Source organism: Meleagris gallopavo, chromosome 5 (genome assembly GCF_000146605.3).
Source record: "Meleagris gallopavo isolate NT-WF06-2002-E0010 breed Aviagen turkey brand Nicholas breeding stock chromosome 5, Turkey_5.1, whole genome shotgun sequence".
Classification (NCBI taxonomy): domain Eukaryota; kingdom Metazoa; phylum Chordata; class Aves; order Galliformes; family Phasianidae; genus Meleagris; species Meleagris gallopavo.
Window position 1 is genome coordinate 28,742,506 of NC_015015.2, and position 20,206 is coordinate 28,762,711.

Here is a 20,206-nt window from a genome sequence, read left to right on the forward strand (position 1 = left end):
ATAATTGAGGAAAAAAAATTTTTTTTTGGAATTTCCCTAAAGACATTAATTAATGAAGCAGAATATTTACTTCATGTATGTCGTTATGAAGGAGCTGGTTTCTCACAGGGAAGATCAAATTCTGATATTTCTGGAATAGCTGGGGGATTCAAAAAATTTAATTAAACTAAAAAAATCCCAAGCTGATACTATGTTTTTTTATATTTCCTGCTAATGTACCTTTGCTTTTATCAAAGCACTTTAGTTGTAAGGACAGATAGCTAAAAAAGTTATTTATTTATTTATTTATTTATTATTATTCTACCCTCAACAATCTATACTGGACAATGCATTATTGTCCTTATGGACTAACCATATAGCAGGGCACTGCTACCAGCAAATTTTATGTGTTTATTAAACATTCTCTTTTTAAAATGTAAATATTATTCATTTTACTGCTGGCACAAGGATTCACTGTGATCTATGACTGACCTTTCATTGGTACCATGAATGATGTATTAATCATCCTCATGATACACATTTTCTTGAGTTAATGCACATATGAATGACTACAGTCTTTGTTATTGTGCCAAGTCCTAGAGGCTATTGAACTGTTACACTTCATTCAGACTAATGGATGATTGAGGAAATTGGGTTGCAGGAAATGTTTGTATGCACCTCAGCCTATTAGAAAAGTAATCATCTCTTCTTACGGTACAGTTCTGAAAAGTATAAAAAGGGCACTAAATAAACCTCAGGATTAGGGTGCCTCCTCTATTTTTTTTCTCTATTAAAACTGTAGCCCCTTTATTAAAGGACTTGACAGACACTGCCATTATTTCCATGCCATTCTAACAACTCAAGTCCACTCAAGTTCCCCAGCTCTTGGATGCAATCAGGCAACAGACACAGGCTCTATGAATATCCTGATACTGGCTTTTGCTGCAAGTATTCTAACCTATCAATTGCTTTTTGACTGGATCTTGTTTTCATTCTCTTTGAATTTCTTTTACTCTGTGGATTTAAATTTCTCAGTGATTTGATATACTTGTCACCATAATTAATGTTAATAATAATAATGATTAAAATTCTACTCCCTCTCTCCCCCCCCAAAAAGGGTGGGGGGAGAAGTCATATGTTTAGATATTATACAGGAAGAGCAAGTGAAATTGAATTTTCAACCTCTGGATCATGTCACACGATCAGTTATTATTACAGGTTGAAGAGATATGCATAGACTACGTCTTTGCAACACATTTTAATACAGTCAGTTCATCAAAGAGACTGATAATGGAGTCTTATTGCAGCATTTTTTAAAAGTTTTATTTGTATTTAAAAGTAGATCTGTTATATTAAAAAGATTACACTACTTTTGTGAAGGTAGGGTGTGACAGAAATATAAATTCTTTTGTCTTCAGAAAAACCTATTAAACAGATCACAGAAACAGAATATTAGAGGTTGGAGAGAACCTCTGCAGATCATCTAGTCCAGCATGCTACGGAAGCAGATTTGAAACTCCTTGAAAAACAATGGGATCTTTTCCTATTGCTTAAGTCCTACTGTTTTTGATTTTTCTTTCTTGAAAATAAATCAATTTAGATTAATATATAATTTATCTCACTACTTTTAATGCAATTAAAAAAAAAAAAGGCAACTTGAATAATCTTATCTAGAGAAAGGAAAATGTTCTTTGGATTAATTATCCAAAGTACTTGCTAAAACAGTTTTAACTTATTATTACAGTGTAGTTTTTTTTTTTACTTCACAAGTTTTTCTTAATTGGCATAGCTGGTAATAGCACAGGATGAAAAGTGTATATTAGCAAAGATTCCTGAGACAAAGGGAAAGCTCTGAACTAATACATTTTTCTTTGAAATATTCCTGAACCGCTAATTACCCTAAATCTGTTTTTATAAAATTTCAGGGAAATCTTTTAAAATATGAAGGCTGGAAACCAACAGAGTGAATCTCAGAATATATTAATTTTATAATATTATTCCAACTTTTATCTTTGAACTTGAATTTCATTAATGTGAACCATCAAAACACTTCTAAATGAGAAAACGGTCAAGTTCCACATCTTCCATGGCAAGAAAGTGTAGTTATAACTTGACTTCACTTGTATTTTAATAAAAAGTTGTTACTGTATGTCAGTCTAAATTCAGTACATAAATTCCATAGCAGAATTTCACTATGAAATCAGAATTGCCAAATGATCATATAGAATACTTAGAACAATAACTTTATGAGCAATATAACGATTTAGATTTATTTGCCAAGAATATTCTCCCAGTAGCAATTGCTATAATTCAAAACTGACAGGAGATTGACATGTCTATAGATAACATAAAAAAATTAGTGGCGTTAAGTAAATAAAATTAAACAAAATTTTTCATGCGAATCCTCAAACAACAGAAAAATTATTCCATTTCTAGTAAAATGCTCTCATAGTTCGTGGCAGCAGAAATGTTTTGGTTCTATTTATAAGCAAGCTGATGTAAGCAGAACGTTTTGATGATAATTGAGATAAGGTAACTTCATATTGAGATATTTTATTAACTAACAGAACTATATAACTATATGAATATAATAGTCAAAGGTATACTGACTGACTAAAACTATTCAAACCACTTATATTATAAAACCTAACATTTTTTTATTTAATACTTTAAATATTTTCTAGGATTTTCTACTTGCTTGCAAACACACATCTTTTTCCTCTTAAAATATTTAGTCTGCAATAATGCAGTTCTCATTTATAACTTATCTTAATTAAAATTCTGCTACAGTGTGCAAGTGACAAAAAATTCTTAACTAATCTAGTAGTTGGCAGAATGAGCTGTAGGTTAGTATTCCAGTGATTCTTAGAGATGTTGTTGAGAAGAATCATGTCTTTAAGGGCTTACATTTTTCTTTCTGTCATTTTTTCACGATATCTTCTGAAAAACAATTTCATGATACGCTTCCTCTTGTGAAAACAAAAGCTGTTATGTTTCATAAAAAACATGAATACAAATGAAGTACAACAGAAAACTTGTAATGAATCTTTATGCTTAACTGTAATACCTTTTAATGCAAGTTTTGAGGCCTCAGCTTTCTTTTTTTGATATATTACCATATTTGAATATATGCTTAGAACAACTAAATAAAGCATGCAAAATTGTTCTATACATTTTTTCTTGTAGTATCTGGCAAAAAAAAAAGGAAAAAAAATATAATTCCTAAAAAACCCAGAAATAATAACATAGTGGAAAAAATGGAAATCAGTTTCAAAGATACGACGTCAAAATTGTCCTTCATTCTCTGTGTAACTTGGGGATGGCTTAAATATCTGTATTTCAAACTCCTGAAGAGAATCTGCTTGTGTGCAATATTTGTAGAAAGGCAGAAAATGCAGCTCAAGGTAGAGAATATGGACTTCTCTCAAAGCCATTCAGCATTTCACCTTTTTAACTAAAAGAAGAAGCTGTGTATATTGTGAGAAATTAGTAAAGCTAAGTTTACAATACTATTATTAAGTTAAAATTAGTAACTACACTAACATCCTGGTAGAGCAATGGGGAGATCTTGGAAATGTTTAGGAAGGCATTGTCTTTGTTTAGGCAGTATATAAGAAGGAGGTAAATATCATGTCATAAGAGAGAGTAGGAAAAAGTGTGGGATTATATGAAGAACACCATATTTTCTCGTGGACTTGTAATATTAGCTGCAGTTGTTTATAGCTCAGCAACTTCATCAATATTATAAGTAGATTCCAAGCTCTGAGGCTGTAAGGATAAAAAGAATGGTTATAATGGTTAATATACTTTCTTTGTAAAAAAATAAATAAATAAATTATCAAGTAATGACTGAAAAGTAAAAAATGTTTGGTTGAGGTACTGGAGTTTTTCTAAAATCCATTTTATTAAACTTGTAATTGGTTGGTATCATGATTTTTGTAGAAAAGCTAAAAAAATTATTAGAAGGAAATCAATCTTACCAAAGAAAATTAGCTACAGTTAATCCTAATGCAATTTATTCAATGTGGTATTAGTAATACATATTCCAAAAAGCTGTTTTTTTTCCAAGTTATAATATAAACATATGGTATACAATTACTTTAGTACAAGAGCTGCTCCAAAAGTAATGTCTCCTACTTTATTGTATTTACCCACCACATCAGAAGTGGATATTAGTGGCATGGCAGTAGAGGTTGAATCTTTCAACCAATATTCCAATAAATTTTGTTGCCATGTGATGGATAGAGGCAGAGGGGTAGTATGACAAAATGGTGTCTAATATGGTGTGAAGCAAAGGTGTGGAAGTGAATTACTTAATACAAAAATTGCACCTGCTGACATTCACTGATGCTTGCTGAACATTTCTGGAGAGTAAATAATGGATGTTAGCACAGTGAGGCAATGAGTTGGTGTATTTCAGCAGTGGTGACACTGATATGGAAGACACATCCCATATCTGAGATGGCTATATTTACAAGCACATCATGTGCCTTTGAAAATACATAACTAATGATGGTGACTGTGTTGAAAAAATGTTTTGTAGCCTAGAATTTGATCTATCAAATAGTGTTATTGTGCCCTTTCTATCTGTTGTATTTGTAGAAATAAATGCAGAGAAGTCTGCATGTTATGAAATTAGCAATATTATGAAATTACAACACCATTTTTATAATTATCAAGTTATGACGATCAAAATCTGCTTGTAAAAGCTGTTTCAGGCCTTATAAATATTTCTAGCGTTTTGGTAGAAGGCCTGGAATCAGTGAAATTATTACGAAAGCCATCTTTAGGAAGGAATAATTGCATGCACCGGTACAGGTTGGGGGATGACCTGCTGGAGAGGAGCTCTGCAGAGAGGGACCTGGACGTCCTGGTGGACGACAGGTTGGCCATGAGCCAGCAGTGTGCCCTCATGGCCAAAAAGGCCAATGGTATTCTGGGGTGCATTAAAAAGAGCATGTCCAGCAGATCGAGGGAGGTGATCCTCCTCCTCTACTCTGTCCTGGTAAGGCCTCATCTGGAGTATTGTGTCCAGTTCTGGGCTCCCCAGTGCAAAAAAGACAGGGATCTCTTGGAAAGAGTCCAGCGGAGGGCCACAAAGATGGTGAAGGGCCTGGAGCATCTCCCCTATGAAGAAAGGCTAAGTGAACTGGGACTGTTTAGCCTTTAGAAAAGAAAACTCAGAGAGGACCTGATCCAGGTCTATAAATATCTGAGGTGTGGGGGCAGAGTGGCGAGGCCAGACTCTTTTCAGCAGTGTGCGGAGACAGCACAAGGGGAAACAGCCAGAAACTGCAGCATAGGAAGTTCCGCACAAATGTGTGCAAGAACTTCTTTACGGTGAGGTGACGGAGCACTGGAACAGGCTGCCCAGGGGGGTTGTAGAGTCTCCTTCTCTGGGGATATTCAAGACCTGCCTGGACACCTATTTGTGCGACCTGGTGTAGGGAACCTGCTTTGGTAGGGGGGTTGGACTTGATGATCTCTGGAGGTCCCTTCCAACCCATACAATTCTGTGATTCTGTGATCTTTACTGAAAAGGCTGATTCAAATGTAAGTCTGTATTGGGCGCACATAAATTAGAGTACATTTTCACATTTACCATTAAACTCTGCAAAAAATAGTGGCTTTGGCCTGGATTTTCTCCCAGCTGAACTCACAGCAATTCTACATTAAGATATAAAGTTTTGATATGAAATATTTGAGAAAGAAATATTTTATTTCTTGATTTTCCTTTTCCATGTATCATACTTATCTGTCATGTTTCTGTTATCTAAGGTGAAAATCTCCCAAATGGATTCACATCCTTTTCATGCCACTAAATCATCAATTTCATAAGGAAAAATTTAGATTTACTTCATTCACAGAATTTTTGTTGCTGGCTCACGGTGAAGGTAGCTGGCTCAGGGTGAGGCAGGGTATATCCCATTCTTTTGTGCTTTTTTTCTGATTAAGATGGTAGATTTTCAACTACCTTCAGGGTTGCTATGAATTCAGCCTTACAAATGAGAGAAAAAATAGGAAAGGTGTAGCTTGAATATCTTCTTCTAAACAGAGGAAAACTACCACTAAAAAAAACATTTACTACTATTAGGATCCCATTTTAGACCTAAATGCACATCTTAGCTGGCAGCATGTAACCTGACAACTAGCAATGATGTTAACACGAACATTTTCTACTAATTTTACTCTCTTTGTCAACACTGTGGGACTGCATTTATTTATTTTTTAATAGCTGAATGTGTTCTTATGATTTATGCTATAACTCCAGTATGTGTTCAAGAACATCAGTTGTCCCACAATAAGCTTTCCATGCCTCTCATCAATCACTAAGGATGAAAGAAATACACAAAAGAATGGTTTCTGAATTCAGTAGCCCTATCATCTTTTAAGTCTCTTCACTGTAATCAACTCCATACACATTAGAGCTTTGAAGTAGCTCTTTCTTACTAAACGTGAGACAATAATCATCATACACATAAAGGGACTGCATGGTTATTCAGAGTTTTTATGGCAGAGGATTTTTTCTTCTTTGAAGGAAGAGTTAAAACCTGATGGTCTCTGAATACAAGTGATATTCCTGACAGTAAAGCTAAAACAAACAACAACAAACCCTAAATTTAGGGAGCATTCTGTTGCTTCACATTATCAGAGAACAGAATTCAGTATGAATAGGTAAGTCTTTTGAAAAGAAAATACTTAAACATCACATTTTCCAAAAATCTTCAGAGAAAAATATCTCAGAAAACAATTTTTTCTAGTTTACATCAGAAAGTCACTACATTGTTTATGAGGTTCAAAAACTTTCATGAAATTTAATATTCTTTCATAGTTTACAATAAAAATGTTTGTGATGCCAATACATTAATTTTACCAAATTAGCATTTTAAGAACTTGTCATAACTTTACTCATGCTGAGATTTTCAATCTTTCAATACTCGCCCGGCCTGTACCTACAACTGCCTCTTTGAGTGACTACATGGCTTCTGCCGTGAACGTGAATTTATATTCACAATTCATATATTAACATTTCATTTTAATAGAAGACTAATACAGAGAGAAACTGTTTGTAGAGAATTGAACCTTTCTGTCATATGGCAGTGTTACAGTGAAAAACATTCTTCACATGCAGTTATTAACAACTAGAATAACAACTCTCCGGTCATTCATAAATTATATCAATATTGTGGAGTTGTTTAATCTTATTTTTTCATGAGTGATATTAGTCTAAGCTATTCATGTATAACTATAGATGTATATATAGATAGCTATTCATGTACAGCCTTCAATTGGCACTGACCCTTGAGGATCAAAAACATACTGTTCCTAATGGTCCTTTTTTCTTTAATGTTTCCTAAAAAATTTATATAGTAGTATTTTTTTTTTTTTGACAGAAGCACTGAGTATGCATTTCAGTCAACACATGTGCGCATTTTAATATGAATTCACATAACCATTATGTACAGAGGTGGACTGTGGTTCTAATATGTTGTATTGGGTGTAAATGACAAGAGATAAGTTGGGGATCTGCAAGGTTGGCTTTTGCAGCAGGAGATCAGAGTGCAATCATATCTAGTGAGTTATTTCCCTGTTTTCATTTTGAACCACAAGTTGTCTCACTGTTTTTTTCTTTGCCATCCTGCTGGCCAGTGAGTAATTGGCTGTAGGCCATCTTGCTACATATGTAGAAGCAAAAGTCATTCACAGTGTTAACCAGGATGATGTGTTTTTTTGTTTGTTTGGTTTTGTTTTTTTGCACTAATGGCTATGTAGCCAATCTTTAATCAGTATTTTTTCTTTGTAAATGCAGTATGCTTTTACATTTATTTTTCAGAAATATATTAAAAAAATAATGGAACTACACTTACAGATTAATTTCCTGCATAGTGCCATACAAAATAAGAAGCTACTGTAGTATAAACAAAATATTAGACTTAAAATATATTTTACTATATATTAGTTTGTTAAAGAAAATAATGTTTTTAAGGTGACATTTCCCAGAATTATTTGCTCTCCAAGTTTTTCTATACCTTTCTTTCCTCGTACCTAATGCCGTACATCATCCCTGAAATCTGTTCAGTCATTCAGCATATCTTTTATTGTTTGATGAACTTCCTAATTGTGGAGGACAGACAGCAGAGTAAATACATAACAGATGATTGAAGATAATAAAATTGTTAAACTTTTGTCCAGTGGTCTGTGTAGCATCATTTTTGCTGACACCTTGCAAAGGCTGACCTTTTAAACTGACAGGATGTTCACCACTGATGCTTTTCTGAGATGTGCTATCTCATCTCAGAAAAATGAAAGCCAGACATCCAAGATCGACTTGTTCTGAATCAAACTGACATTTTTGCTCTGTTAGTGTCTGCTATCAAGTCTGGACAAGCAGTCATTCTGTGGGCTAGCTCATACAACCTTGAATTATTAAGGGAGTCCTTGAGAGTTTATGCAACTACAATTCATGTATGCATGTGAGTTATATAGAATCTTGGCAGCTAGCTCTGCTAATAAACATTTAATTTACAATCCAAACAGTTATTTCAACTTCGCAGTTATTTAAGTAACCATGATTTATTATAACCCATGTTTAGTTCCACTTCTATTTATGGGGAATCCTCTATGGTGGAGAAAAAAAAAGCCAGGATTCACAAATTGTACAAATTGTTCATGATTCAGCAGGAATCATGTTAAGTTTTCAGGCTGATTTAGTAAGTGGATTAAGAAAAAAGAAGTGTATCAATATGCATTTATGTTTTATGACTGAGAACAAGGAACTCATTGCATCTCTGCAAACATAAGGTAGATCACATATTACTGAAAGGATGGGGCCAAATCAAAAAACTATTCTGAATACCAGAAGTATTACGTATTGCAATACACGTTTGCATAATTTACAATAGTCTTAACCAACCAGATAAATCATGAAATCAATCCAAACCCAATGTTTTTAGGGAAGTATCTTAGATCAGAGATCATAAGCTAGTGTCTGAACCACCTAAATTATCTTAAAAGAGTGAATACGGTATTGGACTTGATATCAAGTTTTTTTTTCCTTCCAGATTTTAGTGCCATTCCTTTTTTAATTTTCTTCATGAAAAGGTAATGTTATAATAATTTAATGTTATTTCAGCACTGATTTGCCCTAACTATTACGGTGGGCAATGTGTTCCTAAATGTTTTTACCAGGTAAAACAGGCAGTAATATTCTGAAGTCATCATGTGTAAGTGCACAAACACATGAAAATGAATTTTCACCTATACCTACAAAACTTTCATCTATAGAGAAAAAAAAAAAAAAAAGCATATTATCTGCAAGGATTTCAGTTCAGAATGCTATGTTTTTCTCAAGAAAATACTAACAAACAAACAAAACCACCCCAAAGGCCTAGATATCTTTATTACTCCAATTTACTGTGTTCAGTGATTACTGAGAAACCCAGAAATTATCCATAGCCTTACAAAAGAAAAAAAATCTTTAAAAATGTTTGTATAAATGAAATTATTTCTAATAAAATATAGTGTTTAATAATCAAAATTAAGCAGCAAACACTAAATTAGACTTTGCCGCTACATTTTCTATATATTTTAGTGCTGACTGAACTTTTTTTTCCTATTTAGCCTGATCATATTTTTCCATTTCCTTAGTCCATTACTTTGATTCACAAAGATAGAATTATTTTACAAATGTTGAGAGTCTTCTCTATTTCGGGACTCCATAATGCTAATCAATGCTATAAAACATACCTGATACTGAGCAGGATTTAAATTGAGGAGAAAATAATGTGGTAGCATGTTTGTCAAGCCCTAAAGGCGTAATATAGAAGATGAGGATATCTAACTAAAGATTCTTCAGAAAATACGGCGTCTACAGTATGTCCTACAGTTTTGTAGCAGTATTCCTAATAGCTTGCTTGAAATTTTTGTGGTGGAAACTGTACCAAAATTTTGGACTTCTGTCCCTAAAACATAAACCACAACAGAGTAACACAGTCCTTTTCTGAAGTCTACTGCAACTACCAAATCATCAGTAGAACTTAATCCCTACACCAATATATGTTACGCATTCATATATCTTTCATGAAAGAAGAGGACAGTGCAAAACAAAGTTTGTGAAAAATCAAATCAAATCATAGACTGCATAGTATTTCTCACAAAAATCTGTACACTTTAAATCAGACATCAGGTCAGGTCAATGTTCTTTTGGATGGATGAAAATACAAGGTATACTTGAGTTATGGAGAAAACAACCTATGAATTTTTGACAGTTTTTCACTGATATTGATTAAAGAAAGAGAAAACTCTTTGGAAACTTGAATTTAGAGTTATTTCAAATAATGAAAACAAGTTGGAAATACTTCTGAATTTATTGGAACATCCTTTTTTGACATTTTAAAATCCAAGAGTTTTAGATTAATTATTTTTGCAGTTTGAAAAACAAACAAAAGAAAAAAGTAAAAAGATGCCAAAATACATATTTGTCTTACAACTATTAAATCTTTTTTGCTTCTTTATGATCAAAAATGTAAGTTTCTTGGACTGATTCAGATGCTGTTTTTATTCCTGTCTGATTCTCAGAAAGGCATTTGATTGGACAAACTTGACACAGCTGCAACCAATCAAGGAGTCATTTAAGGAATTATTTTCAGGGGCCTGAATGAGCTGATACTGTTGTGTTACGCAGCATTCTTTGAAACCTGTTGATATTAAAACTACACTGCAGCTACTTTTTTTCATTTTGCTTTGTGAAAGCAAATAATTTTTGAATCCATAAGCAATAAAACTCATTACTATTCTAGTTATTTTGTGGATATTTACAAAAACAGTTAAACAGTATATTTGGGAAAATATATATAATAAATACATAGCATAAGCTCTTCCTCACATTGGATAAAATGAGCTCCAGACTACCCTAAAAGGCCTCAACTACTAAAAATTTAGCTCTCAAGTTTACATTATTTAAATACTATACAGTAGAAAGTTTTATGATAGTACCTAGTACAGAGTAGTGTGGATACTGTGCACTACAGTGTCAGATAAAAGCACAACAGCCTTGGTAAATTTATCATATCCAGCTGTCAGAAATTGGCATGGGTGGTTACTGGGTGGTTATTACAGACCCTTTAAGTTCTATCTTCATCTTACTACATGAGGATGGTATCAGGAAAGAAGTGAACAAAAATGGTTGGGTACTGTGGCATTTTGATTTGCTCACCTGAGAAAACCAGACTGATTAATTGAATTCTTTGAGTAAGTTCTCTGTTCTCCATTTTATGTTGGTAAACTTTTTCCTTAACTTCCCACTGTATCAAAAAACAGATCAGATAGGCAAAGTGATTACTGTTATTGTAAGGAAACTCTTGGAGAGCAAAAAGAATTTCCATTATTTCAAGTCTGCACATAAATGTACTTTCAGTATATACTGTAAATGGTTGTCAAGACAAATGTCACCGTGATAAATAGCTATCATGGTCATGTCTGTCCAAAATAAATCTAGTTATTTGCCAGGCTGTTTGTCTTGTGTTGTGAAATTTCCTTCCACATATTTTTTTGCATATTTTTAATTAGTATGTTATCCAAATTTTCTATGGAATGGCAAATGTGACATCCCTCAGGAAAGGGACAAAAAGCTAGAGGAAATATGCAAGGGGCATATGTCAATTCTGAGTCTACACATTGTTTTTACTGAATATTATTATTAACAACATTGGCAAAAAAATCTAGTAGTGTAATAATTAAACTGATGAGAGAGAATGAAATCACTGTACAAGCAAATTAGAATCAAAGTATTGTGAAGAAGTCTTTGACAATTATAACAAAGAATGAGTGTATAGGAACAGAAAAATTTTACACCATGACGTTCAGAGTTAAACATTTAGAGACAAATAATTACAACTTTTTTTTTTAGACAGTAGAAGTTCATTACTTGAAATTAGAAGGAAGGTGAAATTTCTGCATGGAATCCGTTTCTCAACTAAAGGTAATGTGGTCATTACAAAAGCACAATGAAACTTATCAGTTTTTTCAGCTGGCAGGGAAAAATTTGTCTTACTACGCAAACCCAGAAAATACCAGGAATATCACTTCTAATTCTAACCTTCGGTCATCAAGAGAACGGTCACAAACATGAAGAATTTCAAGAAAGGCAATCTGTAGCTCTTCTGCTACTTAAAATCAGATATTTTTTTTTTTTAACCAGCAATTAGTCAACAGGTAGATTGCCAGAAGTGGGTCATTCTTTATTAATTAATTAGCAAAATTTCAAAACCATTATTTGGACATTGATTTTAGAGAGTCTGGATTTCTTATAACTTCTACATAAAAATAAAAATTTAAAAAGACCCAAATTCTCAGATCACATTAATTTGCATTACATGAAAATACAGTTAATTTCAGTGACAGTATTGTTATTATGCTTGCTGAGAGTCCAAAGCAAGTAGACATAAATGAAAATGAAATCTTGTTAATATTCTTATGAATTTATCTCAGAATTTTTAATAAAAATTAATAGGAGCAAAGGACAGATTCTTGTATATCCATACTGTTATGGAGGACAAGTAGAGAGGGAAACGTATCTCAAGAAACCATTATAGATATATCACGTAAACTTCAGATTAATTTGTTAAACAGTAAAAATGTAAATTACTTTTTGATGTAAAAATTATACTTTAGGATGTAGCAACTGGGAGCTGAATGTTCTAAATTAAAAAGTAGCAAAACCTCACTTATTATTAAGTAAACTAGTGTGAGAGCAGTAAACATATAGCACAGGAGGAGGCTCTGTTGTGATTCAGCTGAAAAACAAACTAACAAATCATCATCAAGATCATAAAACGTAGCATGAAGGAATTGGGGCACAAAGTCAATAATAAACTCTCAGATTTCAATCTCATCAATTCAAGGACAGCACTTCTGGTAATCTCCAACTTAAAGAGAGAATTAGAGAAATTGCTCATCAGAGACACATGGTGGAAAATCCTGTATTGGTTATACTTGACTTGTAGCTAGCATCTGATGAAATTCATCAACAGATTTTGTAAAAAAAAAAAAATAAAAGGAAAACATTACCCTAATTGATTTTATGTTGTAAAAGCTATATAATTACCATATGTGTATGTTACCCATTGAAGATGTTTGCTATGAGAGGATGGGGAGAGCACATGCTTCTCTCTGGACTTTTCCTAAGTACCTAAGCCTGTCGACCTAACTGGCTATCACTATAGGCAACATTACATCTTTTTAGATGGGAGCACAAAGATTAATTGTTCATAATATTTCAGTTTCATGATTTCACTTTAAAGTTTTATAAAACAGAAAGCTGCAGAATAGGACTGAACAATCATTATCATACTATGTCCAAATATGAATCTGCCCATTGAAGACATGTTGGACTCTGAAGGCGTATATCTGTAAAAATATATAAACATCTATAATATACAATACTGCTGTAATATAATAAGTACTTTCACAGAATTGGCCATAATCATAAATAGAAATTCCAGCAGTCCATGTCATTTCTGGAACAAACAATAAATATGACATGGATTGTTGAGCTTTAAGATTTTTCCCAGTCTGAATTTTCTTTCTTATTGGTAAAATTCAATTTCATCTACCACTTGGGTGGCACAGCTTTTGCTTTCCCTTTTCATTATTTCCCAGAAGTCTTCTTACTATTTTCTCCCCACCCCACAGCAGAGAGGAACAGCTAGTGGCTGGGTCAGGGTATGTCTGTCAGCCAGGGTCAACCTACTCCTCTGTTTTTTGAACCTTACACTTCCCTTTAAAATCAGACTGTTTGGAACAGAAATAAGGCTTGTTACTTCATTAATTTATTAAGTATTCTATTTAAACCTATACATTGGAAGTTTGGTACATAATAGTGATTCTGTATTTAAGAGTCTTATTTTACAACTAAAGATTTTTCAAAATTCATGTGACTTCTGTATGCTAGCAGATCATTCCCCAAGTATTAAAACTTCAACATTAGGCATTAAAACAAATCAAAATGAATTCAACATTAGAGTATACTTACTGATACTTCATGAATAACATATGATTATTTCAGTGAATGATGTTTTATGTTACACATAGTATACATGGTATATCCTCTAATTATAACGCTAACACAAAGCAGGATTCCTCCAAAGTTTTCTCTCCCAATACCCATTTCAAGAGGCATAAAGAACTATTAGGAGCAACAATTTTGTATTTGTTAAAAAGTCTATTCCAAAATAAGATTTTTTCCTCTGCATCAGATATTAGTATGAAAGTAATTTTACAAGGGATAACCAGTACTGTGAAAGCAGTCTGTGCCATATTCAGGGGACTCCCAAAAGGGCAAACTGAGTTATATTTCAACATGAGTTTGTTAGAAGGAAATATTGAAGTATCCAGCACTGAGGTGGCGAAAAAAGGGCAACAAGGCTTGTGAAAGGTGATTGCAGTGAGAGTAGGGTTGGTCTCTTCTCACTGGCGACAGGACACGAGGGGAAATGGCCTCAAGTTGCACCAGTGGAGGCTTACGTTGGATATCAGGAAAAACTTCTTTACAGAAGGGGTGGTTAAGCACTGGAACAGGCTCTCCAGGGAGGTAGTTGAGTCACCATCCCTGAACTGACACTCAGTTCATAACTATTTTACCTTTCTTATGAGGAGGGCTATGTTGCCTCAAGAGATGTTTCATTTTTCAACAGCACAAAGCATAAAAGCACAAAGTAAAGCAAACATGTTTTGAAGATCAAGATGCCAGTACACTCTCTGTTCTTCAATCCTGTTCAGAAACTTTGATGCTCGTTTGAAAGGGAAAAGAGAATAGATACGGAATTTGGGCTAAATTCAATCTACTGTTAAACTTGCTAGAGAAGTGAAGTCTTCTTGGAGAAGGATCACAGAAGAGCAAATGGTCTTGAACTTGTTCAGATTCCTCAGAAATATTTTGGCTTTAAAAAACCAGATGACATGCATGTAGAGTGTGTCTGTAAAATTACTGTGGGTACCTCCACAACATGTTTCTTCTTTGCACTCGTATGTTACCTAAAAAGCAGATTCTAAGAGAGAGGCAATGTTTCATGCCTGAGCCTCTCCTTATGTTGTAAAGATGTCTCAAAATCTCAAACAACTGAAAATCTGCAACAGATTAATCTGTAGCTTCACACAGTACAATACAAAACATTTTTCAAGATGTAATTTCAGTAAAGAAAAATGTGTGACAAGCATTTTAGCTTTGTACTCTTTGAGTTCCTCCCTAAGGAGTTCATAGTTTTATAGATAATAAGCATTTCTTTGAAACTCTATTTTCATAAGACACTGATATTCTGATAGATAATGATGACACAGTGAGGCAAATGTCAGTCTGAAGGCCTCTTTTCTCCTTGACTTATGCTGATAATAAGATGATAACTACTGATAAGATGCTGCAGAGGGTTAATTATGAAGTTTGCATCCTGCTCTTCTATCCCAGATTTAGGTTCCCCGAGTCCCATGAGATCTGAGATTTGACAGCATTTTTCCTTACTTGATTTTGGGCTTATCTCTTGACATTTGCATTCTTTATCTCCACTGTTAAAAATAGATTTGCAAGAAGTAGCATTGCCTTGACTGTAATCATTATTTTAAGTCAAACAAAAATGCCTGGCTTTGTTGATCAAGTATATTGATTACTTACTCAACTAAGTCATTAGCTTTATGAGTTAACGTTAACTCATATTAACACAAACATAAAATAATAATTATATATTTTATTAATATTTATTAGTAATAATATATTTTCAGATAGTAGAATACTGAAAATGTACTTTTGTTATGTAATTGTACAAAATTTTCCCCTATATTTCATGATATTTGTTTAAAGGTACTTTTAGTATGATAATTTTAAAAATTGTTAATAAAAATATTTTTACTGAAATTTTATTTATTTTATTTAATTTGCTTTATTTTACTATTGTATATCTTTTATATTTTGTGGACTACAGTAATGACACGGAAAGTTCGTCTGGGATAACTAAATCACAAATGCATAGTTTTTGAAAAAGCTTAAGTAGGGCCTTTTGTGTAATAAGTCTAATGAAGTACAGCAATTTTTTTTGCCAAGTCTGTTTTTTAAAAATGATAGTTTCACATTTTTGTGACTAAGATTTTCTTTGACAGAGAATGCTCACTTTAAAAAAAAAAAGAATAGATATAATCAATTTTTTAAAAACAAATAACTTTATTTATTCTAATTTGGAATATAAGCATGTTTGTGAGTTTTAATTTTTGTGAAACAATAAAGCTGTAGCTCGTAAAGTATATAAATTAATTGAATGAAAGTGTAAAAGATAATATACAGTAGTAAATACATAAAAATTGTTTCTACTGTAGCCACAATATGTACTGAAGTTCTATGGGAACATTTGAAATACTCCTTTTGGTTCGGAGCATAATATGTAGTATAACATCATACTTCTCAAATTATAGCTTTCCCTTATTTATGCCAATTAAATAGAAAAGCAAAATAAATAAATAGCAGCTAATACAAATTTATTTGGGAATTTACTCTTGTGTTATTTTTAGGCTATCTTATGACATCATAATTAAAGTTTTATAGTTGTACAAATAGAGGACTGGTAAGAACCTGAAATTCATGAAGCTAACTAATAAAGTCAGCCTGGAAACCTCTTCACTGAATATTGGGATTTGATTGCCATCATATTCTGATTGAACTTTTTTTTTCATTTTAATAAGTGTATAATAGACAAGCTGTTATCAGAGGTATTTCACTTGGACTGATGAGGTTAAAATGAACAACTTCTAATATTTTGCTCAGTAAAAATATTTTAAAATAATGCGCAAGGCAGACAAGAAGTAGTAAAGAAATTATTTCTCATGTTCAGATAGAACTTCCTGTGTTCCAGTTTGTGCTCTTTGCCCCAGTCCTGTTGCTGGGAACTGTTGTAGAAAAGCCTGGCCCCATCCTTTTGAATCCTTTTCATTACATATTTCTAAGCATTGATAATATTAATTCTCATCCGCAAGCTCTCCACTCATCCATCATTCACTCAAAGGCAGCGTTCAATACATTCAGTTTGGTCTCTCACACAAGAGAAACTCCACTGCCTTGCCCTGCTTGCTTTTCTTCCCTAAAAAAAGTACATAACTATCCAGTCACGCGAGCTGTTCCACCATGTCTCTGTGATTGGAATGAAATCACAGCCCTGTGACCACACATAGATCTCTAGTTCTTTCAGTTTATTCTCCATGCTGTGTGCACTTGGCACTACAGGGAAGAAATGAGAGCAGAGGATGCAGAATCCCCTACAGACGGAGAAGATTTTCCTTAACTATACATTCACTTGAGGTAGCTGGCCTTATGCCTCCTGTCATGGAAGGCAGCTCAGGAACATCTGTCACTGTTCTGGTTGACCTGGCTTATTCAAATGGTGTGAGCATTGCCATTTTCCACTCCACTCCCAAGTTCTTCAATTTAAAGCCTACCTTGCTAAATTAGTGAGCTTGCTGCAGATAAGTTTATTATTTTGTTATGTTGTTTCTATTTCATGTCTTCTTAAAGTTTGTTTTAAAACAAAGCATGCAAGTGAATGCATAACTGCTCAAGCAACTTGTAGAAACATCTGTTTTTACTAATCAGTTTTCCATGTGCATATTTTGCACAAGTGTAATGTTATTGCTTAATGAACAACACTGTCTGTCCTTTTGCATGAAATACTTTGTGTAGATTTGCCTAAACTTTTGATTCTACTGACATGGTAACTACTACAAAAGAGTAACCGTATGGATAAGCATTTTAAAGATGCTTCACATTTTACCACCACAGGATAATCAGTTATTATAGTCAAACATTCTTCTATGCTAAAAACATATTTTTTTTTTCAGCAATCTTATTTTTCTACCTTTCTTTTCATGCATATTTTATAGATATGTAAATGATACTAATTAATGTAGGATTCACTTTTGGCAAAAAAGCCTTCTATAGTTGCTCCTTGATTTATTTATATTTAATGCATCATTCATATTTTTAATATATATATATTTAAAAATCAAAAAATGAAACTGTAATAGATTTAGTTACTCATTTTAAATGTATAACTTGGAAAAAGTTGACTGGTTGACATTAATTTTCAGGAATTGTGAACAAATGAAATTTTCTATATTTTTTCCCTGATATTGTTTTTAATTCATGTTAAAGCACTGAAAATATATCTATAGACACATCCAATCAACAGCTGATCTAAGACATTGAATAGCTGTGACAGTAAAGATTAGAACTAGAAACAGACTGATATCTGAATCATGCAATGTATTTTTAGATAAGCAGCTGAGTTTAGATTTATTTTCATCTTATTATTCTGAAAAAAAGAATCTCTGGTGACAATGTACTGTAATTCACCAAGCTGGTCAACGACATTTTCCTCTATACCGCATGGTTCAGTTGCAGCCCTTCTCAAAAAATGATAAAAACAAATCATCAGTAGTTGTAAAATTTACCAGCTCCATTTATGTTGTTATATCAGGTCTGGTGATCTTACTATTAACTCATTACACTTCAGAAAGCACACAGGAAGCAGAAGTCAGTCCTTATGAATAGGTGCACTCAAAAGGAACTTCAGATTATGAGCAAAAACCTGAGATAACCTGAGATAGTTTTTGTTCTGTTTTTACCAGTGAGTAGTAGTCATTGTATTAATAATAGAAACTTATGCTGTGATGACAATAAGAAGGAGTTATAATCAAAAGTTCTTAGTGTAACAGATGACCTAATAACACAAATGAAGTGCTTAATTCAAATTAAAGCTGTCAGTCTTCACAAGGGTTGAGAACAGAGCAAAAAAAACCTTGAAAGTCTCTGAATTTTATTTAAATCTAACTTCACTCTACTATGCAAACCAAGTGTGCCCATATGCAAAATGAAAATGTAATTGCCAAAAGTGGAAAAAAGAACAAGCAAAGTCTCAGAACATTGAAACTTGACTAGAGCAGGAAAAAAAAAAAACATTCTGATGTATGAGGCAGCATTCAAAATGCAATTTTGAGATTTCTACTTTTTTCCCCATGGCAGATGTTTTCATTGATCAATATATTAGTGTATAATCAACGAACATTAAGATGTTATAATTACAAAATAAACAAGAGAGTTAGGCAAAACAGATTACAATAACAAAAAGAAAATAGATAGAAAGCTTACCCATATTCTGGGCTCACTTACAAAACTCCAGCACAGTGGATCTCCAGAAAAGATACTTCCCCCTGGTAGCCAGCTCTTAAATGGGTCTAGGAGAGGTGGAGCCAAGCTCCACCCCTACCGGCAGCAGAGGTGAATTGCCTTCACCTGTGCTCCTGTGGCTGACTCATTGCTCGCCACAGGTGATCAATCAGAGGTTCAGGCCATGATTCAGCAGTTCCCATACAATTATGTATGACAATTCTGAACAGTAGACTGTTTTAGAATGATTCTTTAGAAGGCAAGGGTAAAGATACTGTCTAGAGAGCATTTCTGAATAGCTTCTTCATATAAAATCAATGCCAGAGTTTCAGAGACCAGGAATAAGGTATGTTTTTAGACATACATTGTACTTCAGCCATAAGTAATCAGAATTCAGAAGGGAATAACATAATATTCAAAGTCTTGTGGGTGATCTCTGCACTGATATTTGACTGATATTCAGGGGAAACCATATACCCAAGTAACTTACAACATAATTCTTCTGCCTGAATCCATGCATCTGAAAGTTAGGTGCACAGTGTATAACAGGTCTCAAACTCTTTCACTGTCAAGTGAGTAAAACAAGCTCAAGTAATGAGTCTTTGTCACTCTTATAATTTTCAGATTAATTATCCTCTGTAGACTTTTATTTCATGCAGTTGGTCATAAAGACTGTAAAAAAAAAAAGTCTAAAAAATATTTAATCATCTTTAAAGATGGTTAAATCTACTTCAAACACATTCACCGGCAAAAGATTTTGGAAAAAATTAGAGCACTACATAAATTGGAATTTGTTTTTTCTGGAGGAGTAAAACAGTCAGATATATCCATCAACAACTAGTAACCTCTAAAGATTTTGATTTTGTTGAAATATAACAGAGAATATTTTGCATGCAAAAAACAGAAATTTGCAGACGTCCCCTCCTTGTCAGTTATGTCCTTGCACAAAGGGGTTTTTAGGTTTCAGTCCTGCTCCTACAATCATTCAGCTACTGTCTTTGTTGCAATAGTTTCACAGAACCCTCTCTA

General features: G+C 33.2%; 1 long non-coding RNA gene across 1 annotated transcript; it reads right to left on the bottom strand.

The window, feature by feature from the left end:
* Positions 1-49: 49 nt before the first annotated feature.
* On the bottom strand, positions 50-19,229 carry LOC109367783. Its single transcript, XR_002115211.1, has 3 exons — positions 19,160-19,229; positions 11,195-11,282; positions 50-3,747 (listed from the first exon to the last, which is right to left on the bottom strand). It is a non-coding gene; the product is annotated as an uncharacterized LOC109367783 (long non-coding RNA).
* Between the last annotated feature and the right edge of the window lie 977 nt (positions 19,230-20,206).